Below are 22,725 nucleotides of genomic sequence, written 5' to 3' on the forward strand. Positions count from 1 at the left end.
AGCTGGGCGATTTAGTTGTAACTGTTGTATAAGGCTTTTCAACGCTGCGACGATGCCGAGATCATAAATTTTGTCCTTTGCATTCTGCTCTTCTACTTCGCAAAGAGCTGCGATGATACCTGTTCCGAAATTTGTGTCGACATTCCATATATACGTGCCTCTTACGCTTCTAGTTGAGATGACATACAAGTCTTCTGTTCTTCCAATTGACATGATATTTGCGACGCAATTTCTGAAATGCGTGCCTCCTGTGACTCCAGCTGAGATGCCATTGTCGGTGCTTGTGCAGATATTGTGCTCGTCACTCTCTGCGGTGTATCGTTTTTTTCTTCCATTTTTGTTGTTGTTTTTTCGCTATCAGAATGAAAGACATACTCCCCAGCATTGATTCCTTCAAATACCATAGCTACACTTCGTCGTCTTTGTAGCTGGGATTTATTACCAGTAGTAGCCAATCAACAGACTTCCAACTCCTCCTTCAGTTGCTGGATCGCCAATTCATTCAAATTTGCCATGTCCAAGTTGTATTCCCAATCTTCGGAATTTATTCAACAATTCCCCTTCTGACACCAATTGTAACGAATTTAGTGCAATTCCGCTTATTTGCAGCCTTCTACTAACGGTCGTATCGCTAAACTGTTGAATAAATAACTCTAATATTCAATAATACAAAATGGCCTTTATTAAAGTACTTCACAATAAAACTGATACTTTACAACCAATAGCTTGCTTAAATCAAACTGATTACTGATTATTCAGCTTTAAATCCTTTTATACTCTGTGATTTCTCGTTCGCATACTTCAAAGCGTTTCTATCTTCTAGAATTTACTATTTGTTTACCAGCTATAAACTCATCAGCTATTAAAACAGATGTACAATTATAGCTTCTCGCATAGCCATATGCGCATGTATATGTGAGTGATACTTCCACCGATGATTGCCTACTTTTGGGAGTATCTCAGATATATGCATGTGTTTGTGCGTTTCTCTCCGCTGCTTGCGTGGACATATGTGTAGACATTAGGGCAGGTCGATTTAAAAATCGCTCATTGCTCTGTGAAAATCGTATTCAGGCATCAAAATAAGAAACTTTGCCGAAGGAACCATACCTCTAAAACGAATTCTGATGTCCCCCCCTTTGAGTCGAACTTTTGGGTAGGGGCAATTTCAATTCTACCTGCTGTGTCTTGTGGTGGCTTAAAAAAAACAACACAAGCAATTTTACGATCTGCAATTGTGTCACAGTGATACCTTCATTTTTTAAAACGGTTGAATAAAAATCCCACACAACTATGTTTACGACATGCAAATGCATCACAGTGATGCCTTGGTTTTAAAAGGGGGTTGTAAAAACGCTAATTTCTAATAATTTTTTTTAATTTCTTTTCTATTACTAAGTTAAATTCATTTTTTCATTTACATATGTTCAGACTAAATAAATTTCTAAAGAGAAAAATAAACTCCAAAAAGAAAAAACATAGGCATTTCAAAGCGGGATTTTTCAAAGTTTGCCCCTACGACCCAAAGGGGGGACATCAGAATTCGTTTTAGAGGTATGGTTCCTTCGGCAAAGTTTCTTATTTTGATCCCTATAATATGATCTTCACAGAGCAATGGGCGATTTTTTTGCCTCCCCACAAATCGACCCGGCCTAGTAGACATAATGGTTAATTTGTTTGCGTACATACAAGTGTGGCAGATTGCTTTATTGTTGTTGTGGCTTTATTTACTTAGTATCAGATTAGTGATGTGAGTATCACTTAGTTTCTCTAATATTCGTCACAATATTGTATATAATATTTTAAATACAAATAGGTTAACTTTGAGTTTAAACCTCTAACGTTTTGGTAATATATACTGAAGGTAGCTTTTGAATTCAGTTTTTTGGATCAGAGCTTTGACGAGGAAATTGGGCGATATTCTAATTTTTCTTATGGAGGAACTCGCGAACCAAAGCCCCGGGTGGCCAAAACGATCTATTTAAAGGGTTTCGAAATCTTTTGAACAAACATCAATTCTAAACTAGGAAATATTTCTTTCATAATTAAACTTGAATTTTCTTATCATCATGGCGTCAGCCTTTATTTTTGGGGCAACATGGGACTTCACGTCATCAACAGAGGTCTCTTTGTCAAATGCACACCCAAAAATAGATTGTTTTTGCAGGACTATAACCAGCTCCTTAACCCATGTTTCTGCGATAAGAGGTGCAGTTTGAGACTCATGGTTCATTGTATTCGTTACCTTCGAAGTGGAAGGCCCTACAGCTTGGGAATTTGGGGAAGCTAGGTATATCAGCTCTAACACTTGGGGCGGAGGATCTTTTTGAGAAGGGATAGGACTAAAAGTGTTGGAGGTGTTTTTGCTGCCCTTTGGTTTTTTGTGACGGCTATCCTTGTCTTAATTGGAAGAGTATGATAACTCATCCAAATACTTAAAAGGATTGAAGAAGTTATCATAATGCATAAAATTTTCACTTATTACGGAAAACTCTTTGGATATTTTAGAAAACATTGCGCGTTCGCTTAAATAGCCTAAACAGAACTACTTCAGTTGATCTGCATTTAGGACATGACCAACGTATTCCCTTGGTGGCATCATTGATGCTATCCACAACTCTACCTGTTAGTACCGCACACTTTGAATGGGCGAGCAGATCACAAAGCCAGCGAGACACAAAGCGTTCTAACTCGCGTTTTACTTGGTAGCTATTGTAAATGCAGATAATTTTCAGAAATTAAAAAGAGCAACCCTGAAAATTTGAAATAAATGCGAACAATTTTAGAACTATAATCGAGCCATTTTAGAGCCACTGTATATCGAAACTTAGCAAACAGCTGCGATAAAAGTGAAATTGCAAAAAACAAATCAAACAGTGCGCACAAAAAGAATTTGCAAAAGAGATAGAAATGACTGTCAATCAACAAATGCAAATTGCAAAATGACTCGGTAAACACAAATTGAAGTAAAATTCATAAAATATTAATATAGAAAACAAGCCAATGGCTTTTTGTTTTTTGTTTTTTTTTCTAATTCTTATTTATGTGTTATTTATAATTTTTTCGTTACCGAGTCTTTGAGAGGCAGTGGCTTCTTAAGCGCCGATATCTAAAACCGCTCAGCTACAGAGAAACTCATCAGCTTAGAAATATAGATTCACAAAACACAATAGATTAAAAGCATCAATCATCATCATCATCATCATCATCCTCCTCAACTCCTATTGGAGCATAGGGCCTCGACCACCGACTTAAATCTTATTCTGTTAGGTGCAGTTCTTGTGATGTCATTCCACGTATATCCTGCGTCTTCGAGTTCTTTATCCACAGTTCTGCGCCAAGTTTTCGCAGGTGCACCAGGTCGTCGGCTTCCTTGTGGATTCCATCGCAATGCTTGTCTGGCTATATTTACTGGAGGTCTTCTGAGAGTGTGACCAATCCACGACCATTTACGCTTGGTTATTTCTGTGGTAGCCTTAGGTTGATTTGTTCTAGACCATAAGTCGTCATTTGAAATTCTTTCCGGCCATCGAATTTTCAGGATTCGGCGCAGACATTTATTAATAAAAACTTGTAGACGCTTCTGAATTGAAGTTGAGCTTTTCCACGTCTCGCAAGCATAAAACAGTACTGATTTAACATTCGAATTAAACAGTCGATATCATCAATATAATTTTTTAATTATTAAGAGAAAATAGAACCGTCTTTTTATGGCAAAGAGCGAGTCCGAAACATCAATTATTCTCGAGTGAGAGTTATAATCTTCACACAAATATAGAAAAGGAACGTGTAGTTGGAAATTGCTTCTGTATTGTTTAAGAATTATAGGTTTATAATGCCTTGAAACTCGGCACGGAACATTCAAGTTTACTTCGTTCAAAAGAAATGGGCTTGAAATCGATTCATTTAAAAGTCTAGCCATAAATAGTACACCTAGCATTTCTCTACGACTTGCAAGCGTAGGAAGATTTATTAGTTTTAATCGATTAGTGTAAGGAGGAAGATTATACCCATTGAAGATTTCTCAAGGCGAAAAGTAAAAACTCTTTTTGAATTGATTCTAGTCTATCCACATGAACTTGATAACGCGGCTTCCAAATTATCGATCCATATTCTAATATCGGCCTCACCAGTGATGTAAAAAGGGTTTTTGTAACGTAAGGATCGCTAAACTCTTTTGCCCATCTTGTCACAAATGCTAAAACTCCTCTTGCTTTATTGACTGTGGCATTAATAGGAGGGTTGAAACTAAGTTTGCAATTCATTGTAACTCCCAAGTCGTCAAAAACATCAACGCTTTCCAGAGTTTGGCAATTAATTGTATAGGAAGCTGGCTGTATGTTCCCACGTGAAAAACACATGGATTTACATTTTTCTATGTTGAGGGGCATAAAATTCGCATTACACCAAGCAACTAAACGACTTAAATCCGCCTGGAGTACAGAACGTTCTTCAAACGACGCGTATGACTTAAAAAGTTTTACGTCGTCGGCATACATTAAAATTTTAGAATATTTTATAGTTGTGGAAACATCGTTTATAAAGATCAGAAACAGAATAGGACCGAGATGGCTGCCCTGAGGCACGCCGGAGGGAACATCGATGACATTCGAACAAATGTTTTTAAAGATGACTTTTTGAGTTCTACCGCAAATATAGGAGGAGATCAAGCGAGTTAGGCCAGGTTGAAAGCCAAGCAATTCGAGTTTATAAACAAGTAATGAGTGGCGTACTTTGTCGAATGCTTTGCTGAAATCAGTGTATATAACGTCGGTATGATGATTGTTTTTAAAGACGTGAGTTGTAAATTCAAGCAAAATGGTTGTGGTTGATTCGGCTCTACAAAAGCCATGCTTAGAACTATCTATCAATGTAGAAATCGAAAATGTAAGGTAATTAGTAACGATTCCTTCGAAAAGCTTAGGGATAGTGGAGAACTTTGCTATTCCACGATAGTTTTCAGTAGACGATTTGCTTCCTTTTTTATGGAGCGGAATGAGAAAAGATTCCTTCCAAGCCGTCGGGAAATGCCATTTTTTAAAAAGAGGTTAAACAGATCAGTAAGGGGCTGGTAAATGTATTCCGCACATTTTTTAAGAAAACATGTTGGGATCAAATCGGGACCGTATTTGAAGGATTCATTTAGGGTCTTTAGATGTAGTAGAACATCTTCAGGCAGCAAAAGTGTGGCATATATTGAGTTACTAATTTGTAGGTGATGAATCAACCACAGCAGAGTAATTAGAGTGAAAGAATTGAGCGGAGAAATTTGCAATCTCTTGATAGTCGCTGGAAATGTTATTTCTAAACTTCATGGCAGAAGGAAACCCGTTAGTTCTGCGTTTAGAATTTACGAAATCATAAAAAGACTTCGGATTTCAAATAATGTTTCTTTTAATTTCACATATGGGGTATTCCATCCCATTTCGACCAATTTTGAACCCGACCCCTTTAGAATTGGCTGAAAGTTTTTCTTCTTTTTCTAGCTTACGAAAGACGTCTTTCAGAAGTTTTTCAAATTTTTGCATCCAACTCAAAAAAAGTTATGAATTTTTAAACAAACACCATTTTTGTTTTCCAAATGCTATAACTTTTTCAAAAATTGACCGTTTGGGGTCTTTTTTTTTAAATTTGTTTTTAAATGTACTTTTCCGAAAAAATTCAAATAAATTTTTAAAGTTTTTTTTTTGCAGTTTTTCAGTTTTTCGAGATTTTTCGAATTTATCCCTTTTTTTCTCATAAAAAACTTCAATCAATTCTGCAATCATCCCCAATAATCCCGTAGTGGGCCGAGAATTTTTTTTTTTATTTAATTGAAAAAACAAAACTTTAAAATTTTTTTTGTATTTTTTCCGAAAAGTTAATTTAAAAACATATTTTTAAAAAAAAATGATCCCAAACGGTCAATTTTTGAAAAAGTTATAGCATTTTGAAAAAAAAACATCGTTTTCCAACTCAAAATAAGTTTTAAATATTTTGAAAAAAACGGTGTGTTTTCAAAATGCTATAACTTTTTCAAAATTGACCGTTTGGGATCATTTTTTTTTAAATGTCTTTAAATGTACTTTTCGTAAAAAATACAAAAAAAATTTTAAAGTTTTTTTTTCAATTAAATAAAAAAAAAAAGTTCTCGGCCCACTCCGGGATTAGTGGGGATGATTGCAGAATTGATTGAAGTTTTTTATGAGAAAAAAAGGCAAAATTCGAAAAATCTAGAAAAACTGAAAAATTACAAAAAAAAAAACTTTAAAATTTTTTTTGAATTTTTTCCGAAAAGTACATTTAAAAACAAATTTAAAAAAAAAAGATCCAAAACGGTAAATTTTTGAAAAAAGTATAGCATTTTGAGAACAAAAACGGTGTTTTCTTTTTAAATTCATAACTTTTTTTGAGTTGGATGAAAAAATTTGAAAAACTTCTGAAAAACGTCTTTCGTAAGCTAGTAAAAGAAGAAAAACTTTCAGCCAATTCTAAAGGGATCGGGTTCAAAATTGGTCGAAATGGGATGGAATACCCCATATGTAAGCTTTCTAACACTTTTTATTAAGTTCAAAATACTTATGACGGAAAATAGCGTACTGTGCATAATCAGAATGTAAACCGGTTCTCTTATATAATTTGAAAAAACGTGATTTCTTATTTTTTAAAGCATTTAAATCTTTAGTAAACCAGGCTTGCACTGGTTCAATGTACGAGCATGTGCGTTTGGGCACATGGTTTTCAAATAAAGTATAAATGGTTTTATTAAAATGTAAAACGTTTTGCTCTACATCCTCTTTATATCGAGGCCACGTTATCTCAGAAAGCTCTTTTTGTTTAAATTGTTGAAATTAGTTTTGGAAAAATCAAAGCATCTGGTAGAGACACGTGTTTTGTTAGTGCAGCCGACTTCGTTGCTTATGATTTCGTAAGTTATCTCAAGAGAAGGATGGTAAACGTCTTCTGGCAAAACAAGAGGTTCACACCGATTTATAGAGAATTTAGATATGTCGTCAACAAATGCTAAGTCTAAGAATTTTCAATACTTATTCGGAAAGAAGTTGATCTGATTAAGGCAAAGATCAGTAATTCCATCCAAAAAGTCATTGTTATACATCTTGGATGATACGGGTACAATATTGTGATCAACGGTATTCCAAGATATATGTGGCAGGTAAAGTCACCTAAAACAATCATTGAGTCCGTGGGCTTTATCATCGAATTGACTGATTGTAACAGTGAAATATGGTGCATATACACTCATAGATCAGAAGACGGTGGAATATAGCAAACGGCTAAGTAAATATGACCCCGGCCTAGCAAGATTCGGATGCATTTAAACTCGATGGAATCAACTTCGGCTAAATTAACATCTTCAGATGGAATTGAAGAATTACAGCTAGAATGTACAGCTAGCAAGACACCACCTCCGGTCCTATTTAAGCGATCATTTCTATAGGTCTGATACTCACCGCAAAAAATTTCGGAATTTAAAACATTGGATTTCAGCCATGTTTCGGTAAAAGCAATAATAGTATAGTTACAGTGAATGGTTTTCAAATATAAGTCAGTTAGTTTAGTATTTAAGCCCCTAACGTTTTGATAGTAAATGCTTAAGCAAGATGTTAAATTAAGTTTTTTGGATCGGAAATTTGAGGAGGAATTTTTGTTACATTTTGAGTAATCTCAATAGTCTTATGCACGAATTCGCGAACAAAAGCCCCTGGCGGCCAAAATGCGCTGTCCAAAAGTTTATCAAAATCTTTTGAGTAGAAATCAATTCTAAATGAAGAAATGTTTCTTTCGTAATTAAATTAAAATTTTCTTTATTTTGACAACTACGATTAATGCATTCAATTTTATCACAAAATATAATTTAACAATTAGCTAAACTTATTTAAATTTTACAAATTAGCACAGAAAAATGTAAATACAACTACACAGCTATAATGACCTTTTTCTGTTTTCATTCCTACTTCTAGTTTTTATTTGAAAAATCATACCACATATATTTAGTTTATATCTTTAAACACTTATACAAATACGTTAATAACTATTTTTATTGTTAAAATTTCTTATTACTATTTCTGGTTTCATTTAGGTGTTGCGATCAAGATTTTGTTATTTTTTTTAATAGCAAACTTTTGAATTTTTGTGTTTTTTTACAACTTCCTAACATCAGATTTTTCTTCATCACCCTCTTTAATTGTTTGATGTACAAGTAACACACTCTGTGGAGTTCGTTGAATATTTAGTAAAACGCTCTTTGGAGTTCGCTGAATATTTTTATTTCCCTTGTTAATCCAAGGACAGCCGGTCTCAGCGGAAGAATTGTTATAACTAAAAAACACAAGAGCGACGCTAACGTCTAATAGCGTTTTCTTTTCTGAAATAAATTGTTGCATAAGTAAATGGTAAAGCCTTAGTAGATGTTCGGCCGGGGTGCGTCTGATCCTTGCGAGAGGTGGGCGCACCGGGTCGATCTCAGTGGGAATGCGGGTGGAAATGAAAATAAGAGAAGACGAGATTTCTCGTTATAATATGTGTTTTATTGAATAGAAGTACAATATTTTGGTGACAATATTACCTGACTGTATTGTAGAAACACGGCAGAGATCCTTGGCGGCAGATGTTCGCTGGTTGGCTGTTGAAATCAAAGAGGCCGGTTGTATAGCAAGCTACAACCGTTGACCCGCAAAATCCTCCGTTTTGGAGGGGAAAGGCACCCACACATCAACCCCGACATGCATATGCATGAGTGCTGACAAAAAGCACACATACACGTGCATGTACATGCATGCACATGCATGAGGGTGATGGTGTGGGTGGTTATAAATTAATTCGAGTATCGATTTGCAGAGTTGCATTGGGGGGGTCGCAATCAGATGCGGAAAAGGCATCCTGCCTAAACATGCCGGCCCCCCTTGCGATACGCAACATCGTTTTCCGCCAATGACCTCCGCTGAAACGAGAAAAATTATTATAAGACTTACACACTAAACTTAATCTAAATCAAGAGTTCGTCTGCGACGCAAAATGGCCGGGAATCCCTTTCGACTTGCTTAGCATGCCACCTGAGCTAAGATGAAAGAATTAGCGGTTATGAACAGTGAAGTGAATATTTCTTGCCATTGAATTATACATAATTCTTAAATATAGAAATTCAGAATGTAATATGTGTATTGTCGATGGCCAGTAAGGCTGGACGAAGAGGCCGAGGTCTCCGTTCCAGAGTGGCACCATTGTTTGTTATTCTTTGGTTTTTTTTGTCCGTCCGGATGGAGAGACCGAGGTCTCCATTCCAGATTTGCGGTTTTTTTGTTGGTTGGACGAAGAGGCAGAGGTCTCCGTTCCAGACTCGAGGGTTTTGAGGTTTTTCTGGGCTGGACGAAGAGGCCGAGGTCTCCGTTCCAGCGTATAACGTGTCGTGTCGCTCTCAGGGCGACTGTGGCATTTTATGGATGTGCCAGGGCGAGTGGCCGTGAGGTTGGTTGGGTGATGCGCGTTTTCGCCGCAGCGCATGTATTTCGTCAGTTGTGTATTATATTATTACCCTACAAAACACCTGGTCACAAACCTACCCACGCCCATGCAAATTTGACTACGAATATAACCTGTCACCGTAAAATGACTAGTCAAATGACGTGGAGTGACGAGAGCGTTTTTGCAGAATAGTTAGTGCTGTGATTTCGAGCAGCTTATATATTTCAACATAACCAGCAAGATTGCGGTGTGTGGGAGGTTGGAGCGGACGTGATTCCAAGCCACCCGCGCAAAATTACTTGTTTTCGTGATACGCGTGGTGTTTTATTAACAAACGTACGTTAAAATGTGAATAAACCGAGTTTAAAACGAACCGTAGCGGCTGACGACGGTATTGGTTTAATTTTGTGCGACAGCTCATGACGAATAGCGAACATCGTAATTAAATTGGAAAATGTACCAACTGCCGGTGCTTACATGCAGATTGGCGATGCGTTCTTCACGACGCGTTCTATCTGCACTTACCATTATGCTAAATGTACCATGCAACTCTGTCGTGTATTTCTTGGTTAGCTGACAGCTGGTATGGTGAATTTGTGGTGTGCGAGTATATATATATACATATATGTATTTGCTTGCCCTTGAAAAAAAACTAGGTCACTGGGGCAGTAGCACACTAGGCCGGTAGAAACAGTAAACTTTTCCCATTTCGGGATTTTGTCGTGTCGGGATTGTTTTATTTCGGGACTCGGATTGTTTTGTACCGAGCCCTTATAATGACTGTTTGTGATGTTTGTTGTTGAAAAACAACAATTCCTGCCCCCAGCCAAAAAAACCAAGCAGTACCGACGGTAAACAAATCAAAAATAAAAAAAAATATTGTTTGTTTGTATTTTTTTTTTTTTTTTTGGAAATGACGGCATAATTATCTTGAATGAGGTTTTGCCTTTATCTTGGTGCGTAAGTATGTTTTGGGACTGCCCGCGGCGTCAGCATGGGTCAAAAAGGAACCGATCCCGATTTTGTTTCTCTTGCGGGTTTTCGGTACCAGCGTGCGTCATTTGATGCAGCACTAAAAAAAACTGGCAATTATATGTACATAAGTTGATATAAGTATACCAACTGCAACGACAAAAAAAAGCGAACATCCATACACATCCGTGTACAAATTTTAAGATTACTATTGAAACAAACGGGACTAAAATCGAACGATTTTCCCGTTTCTTTTTCCTACTACGGCGCGTGGTTGGTCATTTGGTGGTCATTGAGGACAAGAAGAATGGTAAGTGACTTGTAATATTCTGAATTAATTTTATTAATGATAAATATATTTCATTTATTAATTAACTTTCTTTTAATTTTCAGGTTGTAAAATCAATCGGCATATTATGGGCTTAAATCGAGATAAACACCCACACCCAAAATATTATACATATTTTACCAAATATTCTAAGCGCTACAGCGACTGCAATTTATTTATCCTTTGTAAATAAAAAAACGTTTAAAGATATTAGGACCTTTGACAGCACTATGGTACATAATGAAAGTACTGCTTTGACCAAAATTCGAAAAAGAAATATTTTAAATCCCTTGGAAGGTTCGGGATAGAATGGCTGGAATTAAGCCCTTTAATAAAAGGGTTTTTTGCTTCTATTTCCTCACTTTCTTGATCACTCTACAGCAAGATTTCGAACAACGAATTCAAGAGGCCTTTTTTACTCTTCATGGCATTTATTTTACGAGGTTATTGCGAGTACTTAACGCCCATATCGAAAACGCCTTCCGTTGGCGCCACAGATCCAAGTGCCTGATTTCAAGGCATTCTTGAGATCGCGTGATAAGGCACATCAGAAAATTTTGAGCTACTTAGGAAAACACAAATGTTTATACGCTTTATTGAAGAGCGCTCCTTCGTATCAGATGGTGATCATGGACTTTCATTTTTCGACGAATGCGCCGAACAGGTAGGCGCCCATGATGATACACCATCAGATGTGCGTTTAGTTGATTGGGAATCCGGACAAAATAGCGAACGTACCAAGTACATATTTCCACCCGATAGTGTTGGGCCGAAGCAAGGTTAGTTTGATATGAAAAATAAAATAAATTATATGTAGTCATGCTTTTTATTTACTTAAAATAGACAGTCCAAACGATGTATATAACTATGCTAAATTCACACTAAATCCCAGTCTCTTGAAAACGGCGAAGAGGAGCGCGTTGTCCCACTTTTTGCAACAGCAAAGTAATGGCTCACTCGCACCTGGATCGCCAATTGCACGCCGCGCAAAGCACGAAGTCAAACTTTCGCAGAAGATGGCACGCCGCTGTCAAATGCATCCAGAGGCATGGTCAAAATATTTACTAGCCACTTGCTACTCTCTTTACTTTCTCATCCTACCGTCAATGCTGAATGATACACGTCAGCCGGGTAAAGAGCATGGCACCTTGCGTACCGCATATGATATGCTAGTGCGTGCATCACAGCTGAATATTACCTGTGATGAGTTTTGTTATCGCATTATGATGCAATTGTGTGGTATTCATAATTTGCCGGTACTAGCCGTTCGTCTGCATTATCTGATGAAGCGCTCTGGGGTACAGGCGAATGCACTCACTTATGGCTTTTACAATCGTAGTGTACTTGAGTCCGAACGGCCTAGTGATAGCACAACACTCAGTCAGTTGCGTTGGCGTCGAATTAATAATGTTGTTTTCGGCGCAGCGCACTTCAGGCGCGTTGGAAAAAGACGTTCTGCTAAAAAAAAACCCTGTCAGCGTCGTGTGAAAATAATTTGAGTACGTTAGCGACGGTAGATGGTACATCGCGCACTAGCTTGAATTCATCAACATCTTCACATTTAGATCGTGGTGCTGGTGATGCTAATTTCTCCGGTGCAACTCTATCGGATTTCTCAGCATTTGATAAGTGGGGGAGGATGCAGATTTGAACGTGACGAATGCACATGCAGATCTCGTGCAGAGTCTTACTAAGTAAGTGGACATGCAAATTGAGAGTAATATAAATGTCTTAATTTTGTTTTTTTTTTTTTGTTTTTTAGAATATCTCCGCGTACATCAGTAACTCACAATGATCCCCTAGACGCATTGAACGAAGACCTAACAGATCAAGCACACCCACAAATACAAAACCCAACAAAGACACATCAAATCAACAGCATGCTGGCATACCAAACAACACTATATATACCGATAAGCCGGTATTATTTAAAGGTCACCGCAGTGCAACCTTTGATGACTCTACGCAACTCAACAAAAGTATTCAACGATCTGAAACAATGCCCGGCTCTACTGTTGCATCAAGTTTGCCCAATTTTGGCTCGTCGTTGAAATTTAACTTTGGGTAATTATTTACATGTTTTCAAATATCAATATTTTCCGATGAGAAATATCACCTTTTTTACACTGCAAGTTAAAAAAAACACCCGGTTTTATAAAGCCTAAAAAATTGCCTCATAATATGGCAAAAGACGAAGGAGCTATATCTCAATTGGGTATAACGGTGTAGTAGAGCGACCCAACCAGAACTCTTAAAAGTTATATTATTTGCTTGTTCTTAAAATATATAAGTGAAGTTTTCAAACTAAGTATGATAAAAAGGTTTTTTAAGAATTCCTGTTTTGCATTTTCCTCCCACGTTAAAAAGAAACAAAAACGATACTGACTTTTTAACTAAACTCACATTTGTTGTGGACTTTAAGATGCTGATGAAATATCACCAAAGCTAACTAGTAATCAGAAGATTTTTCCAAAATGTGTGCATAAGTAGATTGAAGCGATATCAATGTAATTTAAAAAAAAACTAAAAAATACGCAAACATCAAGCATGGAACATAAGAATACACTAAATAGTACCTTTCCTATGGAGTTACGTGAGATAACTGACAATGACTTAGAGGCATTGCTGCATTTCGATAGTCCCCCGTTGACGCTGCGCTGCTCGGAGCAGCAGCGTATGGATGAAAATAATGATGCGCACGCAAAATTGCAGTCTTACCCTATTACAATTCAATAGAGAGCCATTGCCATCTCAAATGAGTGCACACGTTGCTGATGTATGTAATTTTCCCGATGAGTTGGTTTCCACTTTGAATCTTTCGCAAAACATACCTATCACAGCGATCTGTATCTATAAAATCATTGTATGCCGACAGTGTGCATTTGGTAGATAATACTCCTCCAATTAATGAAATATTAACTGAGGGTGCTACCATTAATGACAAACATTTGTTTGCTAGCACTAGCATTCGTACAGATTTAGAAAATACTGGTTAACAATCAAGATACCTACTTGTCGTTCGTCAGGTTCTCTTGACGAGATCATCAAAAAGGAACTGCTTGACCAAAGTGTCATTGAAGACTTTCCCAATGATGTTGAATATATATCTCAATTACGGAAAAGGATGTCAATTTTATTTTATTTTTTTCCTTCAGAAATTATCAATTCAGGCTGATAGCCCATATCGCAGTACATGAAGCGTGTATGCGTGAAATTCCTATAGAAAAGTGCAACCAAAGTTTTAGCGTGTGGCAGCAACAGCCTCAAGCTGTCTCAGTGAGTGGGTGAGTTTGATTCAATTACTAGAGGTTTGTGCTTTGAGGAACAATCTGTGAAATTGTAGTAGACAAGTATCTCTGGTAGTATATTAGTAATGATAATAAATTTGTAAATGCCAAAGGTTTTTGGGGAAATAATTCCGTTTCTACTAAAGATTTCGTGAATTGACAAAGTCATGTTGTTTTGGTCATTCCTTCCCGAAATTGTTTGAAGAATGCCGTACGTTAGAGTTTTATTCAAAAAATGCACTATCTCAAATTTGTTGCCAAACCTCCCAATATGAGCATGAGTGCAATGCATTTTGTCGTAAGAAAAGTTAATGGAAAGCATTCCGAGATGCAGCGTTCCACAATCTAACTCTAATATAGGGCGGTTTTTTTTTTTTTTTTTTTTTTTTTTGGGGGTGATACGACCCTCAGAGAAATTACACATTAACTTGCTCCTGCACAAAAGTGTATTAAATGGTATACACTATTTTACAACAATAAGAAGTGGTTACACGAATTGTTTTCTTTTTGCGATCCTTTGATTAAATTTGAGTTATGTAGTTCTTGTGTTTAATAAGGATCGGTAGTTTTTCGCTATTTCGTATAATTAGCGTTTGTTTTTTTTTTTCGAAGTGTTGAGACATGTATTGTGTTTTAAATAGCTTCTAAAAAATGTTTATTATTATCTTTTTTTTTTTTTATACGTAGCGCTCAATCTCGCAAACATTTTGCGTGTTTTTTTTGTTGATTACTCGTATGAACCTCGTACTGGAATCTTCCCTAAATGATGTGTCACAATTCCGACCCGTAAGTGTTCTGTGATCCGCGCTCCGGGTAAGGGGATGAATTTTGGTAAATTCTGTTGGCCTCGCGCCTTTGGCCGAGTGCGCTCAAGTTCTGTGGCAGACAGTGTATCTGCGTTAGGGCGTTTCTGGTATCCTCGTTATGGGATGACGAGTGAATGGGAATGGTTTCTTGTGTCCTCGCTCGGGGTGAGCGAGTGAATTTGGGTTGACTTGTTGGAAGTTTGAAAATATGAAAGGCCGAAGGCCCTTAGATTCTGTGGTCGATCGGTTCTCCCTTCTGCGGTAGGCTTTTATGATGTCCTCGCTCTGGGTGAGCGAGTGAATTGGGGTTATTTGTTCAGGGGGGCCACGGCTAGTGTTGTTAAAAACCATAGAAAAAAAATTGCTTTTTGTTTGCGAGCTTTTGGTAAGTTCTCCCGTGTCTTCGTGCGTCTCGCTCCCTTTCCCCATTGCCCACCAGTAGTTAAGTTTAGGATTCCCTCCGGTAGACTCGACACGAGACCGGGGGTAGAGAACAAAAAAAGAGCAGATGTAGAATCGCCCTCCGGTAGACTCGCACCATCACGAGACCGGGGGTTGATTATAATTCGGGCCTCGGGAGAGACAGAAGCCTAGGGATAGCGGGGCATCACGGCGCGTGGTTGAACGCGTCTTTATGTCCCGCGCTCCCTTTCCCCATTGCCATCGCGTAGTACGCCTTAGGTTTCCCCTCCGGTAGACTCGCACCCTCACGAGACCGGGGGGTTGATTATAATATATGGCTCGGGAGAACCACAGGCTTAGGGATAGAGAGACACGAAGACGCGGGTTCCTTAACTTGCCTTCTATGCTATCACCAACCGTGGGCCTCTGATTTTTTTTGAAAGTAGGGATATGGGGGAACGGAGGGATTCTTAGGAGGAGCTCGTCGCCTTCTCGCAATCCGTCGCTTCCGGTGGAAGAAGGATCAGTTTGACCAAAGGTCGTCTGACTTGACCCTTCTCTGTTTTGAGGTCGACTACACGTACTCGGTCATCTTCGCCGGGGTGTACGTTGACAACTCGACCTAACCTCCATTCGTTGGGAGATAAGTTGTCCTCTTTGAGGACAGCGAGATCTCCAACTTTTATATTCTGTCTGGGATGTTTCCACTTCACTCTTTTTTGAAGTTCGTATAGATATTCGGTTTTCCATCGCTTGCAGAAAGTGTGATGGAGGACTTTGAGTTTCTGCCACCGATTGATCATCGAGGCAGGGCCCTCACTAGCATCCGGCTCTGGCGGAGCCAGTAGATGGCTGCCAGTGAGGAAATGACCTGGAGTAAGCGGCTCAAGGTCCGTTGGGTCTTTGGATGCCGGGCTGAGCGGCCGCGAGTTCAGGCATGCCTCGATGCGGCACAAGAGTGTATGGAATTCCTCGAATGTGAATTTGTGTGGTGAGGTTATCTTTTTGAAGTGGCTTTTGAAGCTTTTCACTCCAGCCTCCCACAGCCCTCCCATGTGGGGAGCGCCCGCAGGGTTGAAATGCCAAGTGAGTGACTGGTGGCTGTACTTCGAGACAGCATTGTCTCGGGCTTGTGAAATGAAAGTTTTAAATTCCGATCGTAGGGATCGTGAAGCTCCGACAAAGTTTGTACCGTTGTCGGAGTAGACGTTTTTGGGACATCCGCGTCTAGATATAAAACGGGCAAAAGCCGCAAGAAATGATGGGGTGCTGAGGTCAGTAGTGGCCTCCAGATGAATCGCTCGTGTGGAAAAACACACGAAAAGGCAGACATAGCCTTTGGATAGTCGACACCCTCTGCCGCGGTAACTTTTAATGTCGAAGGGTCCAGCGAAGTCGACTCCAGTATTCGTGAATGCACGGCTGGATGTCGTGCGTTCGCGAGGGAGAATACCCATAAGTTGGGTCTGAGCACGCTTTCGGTGTATCGTGCAAACTTAGCAATTATTAAGGGTTGACCTAATCATGGTTTTGATGTTAGGTATCCAGTATTGGGTGCGTATCAGACGCAACATGAGTTGGTTTTCCGCATGCAGACTTTGTTGATGAAACATTAGGACTGTAAGACGGGATAACCTGCAGTTGTATGGGAGGAGGATTGGGTGGCGTTCATTAAAAGCTAAGTCCTTTGACGCCCCAAGTCGCCCTCCTACCCGAATGATGCCATCTTGGTCTAAGTAGGGATTCAGTGAGAGTATTGCACTTTTCCCTCCTACTGGTTTTCCGGCCTTTAGATCATTATATTCGGAACTATAACGTTGTTTCTGATAGATTTTAATTAAGAGTTGGGTTACTGATTTGATCTCGTCAGGAGAGATTAAAGGTGACTTGACCTGAAATGCTTTTTTTGTTTTGGGGTGAGTTCTTCGGTAGAACCTCATTACGTATGAGGGCACCCGTAAAGCCCTAGGTAGGTCTGAAAAGCGTTGAAGAACATCGATAATATTTACTGTTGTTGTTGCGCAGGTCTTCGCCCTCTTTTCCTCTACGGAGGTGGTGTAGTCACTTTCTTGTGCTGGCCATTGGAAAGTGTCTTCTTGCAGCCAAGAAGTTCCCTGCCACCACAACGAATTGTTGACCAATTCAGACGCAGGTAATCCTCTGCTACCTAAATCTGCTGGGTTAGATTCTGAGTTTACATGCAGCCAGTCCTTATTTCCAACCATGTCGATGATCTTGGTGATCCGATGTGCGACGAAAGTGGACCAGGAACACGGCGGTTTCCTTATCCATGCGAGGACGATAGTTGAATCCGTCCAAAGGTGAACTCTCACTGGTCCCAACTTCAGGTTTCTGAAAATGAATTCGGTGATTTCCGCTAACAGCACGGCTCCGCAAAGTTCCAAACGTGGAAGAGAAAGAGTTTTCACTGGGGCTACTCGGGTTTTGGCTAGAAGCAGGTTCGTGCAGACATTATCATCCGTTTTGACGCGCATGTAAATGGCTGCTGCATAAGCTTTCTCGGATGCGTCACAAAATCCATGGATCTCGATGTCGGTTCCTGGTGAAAAGTTGACCCATCTAGGTATCCGGATTTTATCGATTTCATGGTATTGGTCGGTGAAGGTTTTCCATCGTTCCAGCGTACTGGTAGATACTGGTTCGTCCCAAGCGGTGCCTTCCAACCAAATACTCTGCATGAGTATTTTTGCCACAATGACCATTGGTGCCAGCCATCCCAAGGGATTGAAAAGTTTGGCGATTGCTGATAGTATCGCTCTCTTCGTAATGTTTTCCGGGTTGTCCAGCGTCCCTGCTTTAAAATAAAATAAATCGGAGAGGGCATTCCATCGAATGCCTAACGCTTTAACTGAACTGGTATCTTCGAATGCCAGGAAGTTTTCATTGAGTAGGTCTGCTTTGGGGATGTCCCTTAGAATGTCCTCTGAATTGGATGTCCATTTGCGAAGTGGAAAACCCGCTGAGTGTAGGACTTGACGAATTTCATCTCTGGCTTTAATAGTCGATGTGATCGTATGTCCACCCGCTAACACGTCATCTACATACATGTATTCTCGTAGTATGTTAGCCGCTGTAGGGTGTGAGTCTTACACGTCGTCTGCCAGTTGTAGGAGCGTTCTTATCGCGAGATATGGAGCGCAATTCACTCCGAAGGTAACCGTCTTTAATTCATAAAGACTAATAGGGTCATTCGGGGACTTGCGATGCACAATACGTTGAAATTTAGTGTGCTTATCGTTCACCCAAATTTGTCGATACATCTTTTCGATGTCGCTATTGAAGACGAAACGGTATAGTCTCCAACGTAAGATAAGGATGGGTAGATCGGCTTGTAGAACTGGGCCTGGGAGGAGAATATCGTTTAAGCTATTACCGTTGGCCGTAGGGCTCGAGGCGTTAAATACTACTCGTACCTTGGTGGTTGTACTTTCTGCTTTTACAACGGCGTGGTGGGGCAGGAAGTAATGATCCGAATCGTCGGATTGGATATTCTTTTTCAATTTTCTCATATGTCCGAGTGTTTCATATTCTGACAACACTCGAACATATTCTTTACCTAAATCTGGGTTTTTTATTAGCCGCCCCTCATTCCGGAAGAACTGAGAGCATGCACGCTTCAGGGATGGTCCTAAGTTAATATTGTTAGGGTAATCCTGCCGGAATGGTAGTGACACGGTGTACCTTCCATTCTCACTTCGCTGCGTTGTTTCTTTAAATAGTTGTTCGCAGTACCTTTCATTCTCATTTAATATTTTATTTTTGGGTACATTTTCTACCTCCCAGAAAGCTTTGAGTTGATTGTCTAACGCAACCTCGTTGTAAAAAGACATAATGCTCTTAGTTGGATTCGGTGATTCGATACGACCGGTTAGTATCCAACCGAACACTGTCTCTTGGGCTAAGAGTGTGTTTAGCACATTCTTCTTTATACCGCTCATTATAATGTGGGGATGTATGTCTCCGCCAAGTATGAGGTCTACGTCTTCGTTGACGTAGAACCTCTTGTCTGCCAAAATCAAGTCCGGGAATGCCTGCATAGTCATTGCGTTGATATGGCAGGATGGAAGATTCCCAGTGAGTTTCGCTAGAACTAGTACGGGTGTAGTCAGGCTGAAGCAGGGATCCACTGGTGAACGTAGTTCGATGTTGGATGCTTCTTTCACCTGAGCTGACACCGCATTTGTGATGCCTGAAACATGGGCATGCATTTTCCTCGCTGGCAAATTGATTCTGCGTTTCAGTCTTTCAGTTATAAAGGAACATTCAGACCCAGAATCAATTAATGCCCGCGCGGAGAAGTCGGTACCATTATGGTGAATGTGTACGCGAGCAGTTCCTAATAGCGCGCCTGTGCTGGAATTGGCATGGCAGGATTTGACATTCTGATTCGCAGAGGAAGGTGGTTGTCCCGATTCCTGTCTTTTCCTTGCCTGTGCCGAAGTTGATGGGGCATTATCCGCATCTTTGAAGGGATTTCGTACCGCCGGTTGCTGAAGTGTGTCCGCATGCAGGAGCGTGTGGTGACGAGAGTGGCATTTGGAACAGTTGTATGAACTGGTGCACCTCGTCACTGTGTGTCCTGGGGATAAACAATTCAGGCAGCCATTTGTGGATTTGACGAATTTAATCCTTTCTACCGGATTTAAATCGCAAAAACGTGAACAGTTGCGTAATCTGTGCTCCGTAGATTTACACATTTTACATATTGATTTTGTTGTTTGCTTGGTTACTTTGGTTTGAAAAGCGCCAAGTCTTTTTGTAGGGTTTTCCGTCGACTGGCTCGACGTGTTTGATTTTTGCACTATAGAAGTGGCATTCCCTGTAAAACCAGACACGGTTTCAAGTGTCTGGAAACGATTTGACAAGAATTTGTCCATATCCTCCCACTTGGATATGTCCGTATTGTGGTCAATGCTCTGCTCCCATAGAGCCAACGTATTTTCAGGTAATTTTGTCGAACATAAATAGGTTATAATCGCATCCCAATTTGAAACATCGATCTGATGTGTTTTTAGAGATGCCAAGCAATTATTTATGTCGCGCTGTAAGGTTTTGATAGAGCTGCCGCACTCGCTATCTATCTTTTTTAGATTAAACAAAATTTGTAGTTGTGAGTTTACGAGAATCCGCTTATTCTCGTATCTCTCACATAGGTTTTTCCAGGCTGTTTCGAAGCCTTCATTTGTCAAGGGACATTTCTTGACGATGTCCTTTGCCTCACCTTGAGTTTTCTGATTGAGGTGGAACAACTTTTCTACCGGGCTTAGGCGACTGTTGTTTTTGTATATGGCCGTGAACAGGTCACGAAACGTTGGCCAAGATAGGTAGTCGCCCTTGAACACCTCAGTATCACAAGCTGGCAGGCGGATACTATGTTCGCGCGCACGTTCTCCCTCAGGTTTGACTGCCCTATCTTTTTCCTCCTTCAATTTGGCTTGAAGTTCAGCCATGTTCGACATGCATCTTAGGAATACGGCATATGCCGCTTTATGCTTGATCTTGACCGCTGCAATTTTCTTTGCGTCGAGCGTGTCAGAGCCAAGCAACTCCTCTAGGGCGTTCTCTGCTTTTTCCCACTTAGCTTGCAACTCTTTTTGCTTTATTGCAAGAGTGTGCAGAGCCGCATTGATGTCATTAAAATCGGCCTCGAATTCGATTATTCGATCGGCCAATCTAATATAAGATTCCATGTTCATGGATTAAAGTGGAAAGCGAATTAATCAAGGGATATAAAACTTGAAAACCTGAGCGAATCACCCAACCAACAACTATTAAAATTACACAGAATTGATTATTACTTTTAATTTGTTTATTTTTGTCTGACTTTGCAGATTATTTGTGCCGTAAAACAGGGAGCAAGGGGAAGCAACACCAATGTGTTTTGTGTAAATAAAGGGGGCCACTCGCCACTTCAATCGTCAATTTTATTAAGTGCGCGCGTTGATATGAACTCGACGAAAAGTGTGAAACCGTGAAATAGATCTTATGCAACAAAGAACAAAAAACTGTGTAACAAGATTGATTAAGGAAATTAGTGAAAATAATAGTGACGCAAAAGAAATTAAATTTTGGCGCAGTCAAATGGCGTGAAATTTTTGTGAAAGTGAGGTTATGTGCACCTCTTCCCTGTGCTGTGTCTGGAGAGCCTTACCGCTGGTGGGGGGACAGACCAGATAGTCACAAGGAATCTTAACCGACGTTAATGCAACGCGTTTGCACTTATTTTCTTTTTTGGCACTACACAGCTTTTTCACACTTTTCGCGGTTAACTACAATCACGTATGACACTTTAAATGATCTTCCGCACTTTTTATTTATTGTTTTTAACCAACCAAAAAAAATGTGGCAAGAAATATTGCACTTACTCTGGCTTTTTATGGCGATTTGTATAGTGGTGCTTATGTGGTAAGATGGCTTGATGTCTTGCAGTGGCTTCCGCTCGCTGTCGATTGCTCAGTGATTGACGCTGATGTGAAAATAATACTTTTTTCCCGGATAAATTTTTTATGAGGAATTTTTAAGTGTGTGCGATCAGCTATGATTTTAATGTCACCAAAAGAATTTTACCACCAAAGTGTACCACCAAACATGTATTTCAGCTTCTTAAAAGAATTTTACCATCAACGTGTATATAGAAGATTTTGTGTGGATGTGGACTGTATATAGGCGCTCTGTTCTAATTCCTGGTGAGAAGGACCAAATGTTCGGCCGGGGTGCGTCTGATCCTTGCGAGAGGTGGGCGCACCGGGTCGATCTCAGTGGGAATGCGGGTGGAAATGAAAATAAGAGAAGACGAGATTTCTCGTTATAATATGTGTTTTATTGAATAGAAGTAAAATATTTTGGTGACAATATTACCTGACTGTATTGTAGAAACACGGCAGAGATCCTTGGCGGCAGATGTTCGCTGGTTGGCTGTTGAAATCAAAGAGGCCGGTTGTATAGCAAGCTACAACCGTTGACCCGCAAAATCCTCCGTTTTGGAGGGGAAAGGTACCCACACATCAACCCCGACATGCATATGCATGAGTGCTGACAAAAAGCACACATACACGTGCATGTACATGCATGCACATGCATGAGGGTGATGGTGTGGGTGGTTATAAATTAGTTCGAGTACCGAGTATCGATTTGCAGAGTTGCATTGGGGGGGTCGCAATCAGATGCGGAAAAGTTAGGCATCCTGCCTAAACAGTAGAGTTACTCCTACTCCAGAAAATTTTCAACATTTGTAGTGCATACAAAGAACATTTCAACTCACCATATTAACTCATATTAACAGAGTATATGTGGAACTTAAGAGCGAATTGAGAGTTTCACAGAGTTGCAATGCCACACCGCCATTTTATACAGAGTAAAAGTGTAACGCTTTTGCGTTGCGAGCAGGCAACCATTTTCGCAAAAGAAAGAAATACCCCGTAAAGGCGTTGCCTGTTTTTTAGAATAG

The 22,725-nt window shown here is 39.7% G+C and overlaps 1 protein-coding gene and 1 pseudogene across 1 annotated transcript in view; one reads left to right on the top strand and one right to left on the bottom strand.

The window, feature by feature from the left end:
- Positions 1-22,725, bottom strand: part of Ptp52F (Protein tyrosine phosphatase 52F) — a 2,268,497-nt gene that overhangs the window by 2,044,747 nt on the left and 201,025 nt on the right. The gene's annotated exons all lie outside the window — the stretch shown is intronic.
- Positions 11,343-13,498, top strand: LOC137247322 (DENN domain-containing protein Crag-like; annotated as a pseudogene).

This window comes from Eurosta solidaginis, chromosome 3 (assembly GCF_040869045.1).
Source record: "Eurosta solidaginis isolate ZX-2024a chromosome 3, ASM4086904v1, whole genome shotgun sequence".
NCBI classification, from domain to species: Eukaryota; Metazoa; Arthropoda; class Insecta; order Diptera; family Tephritidae; genus Eurosta; species Eurosta solidaginis.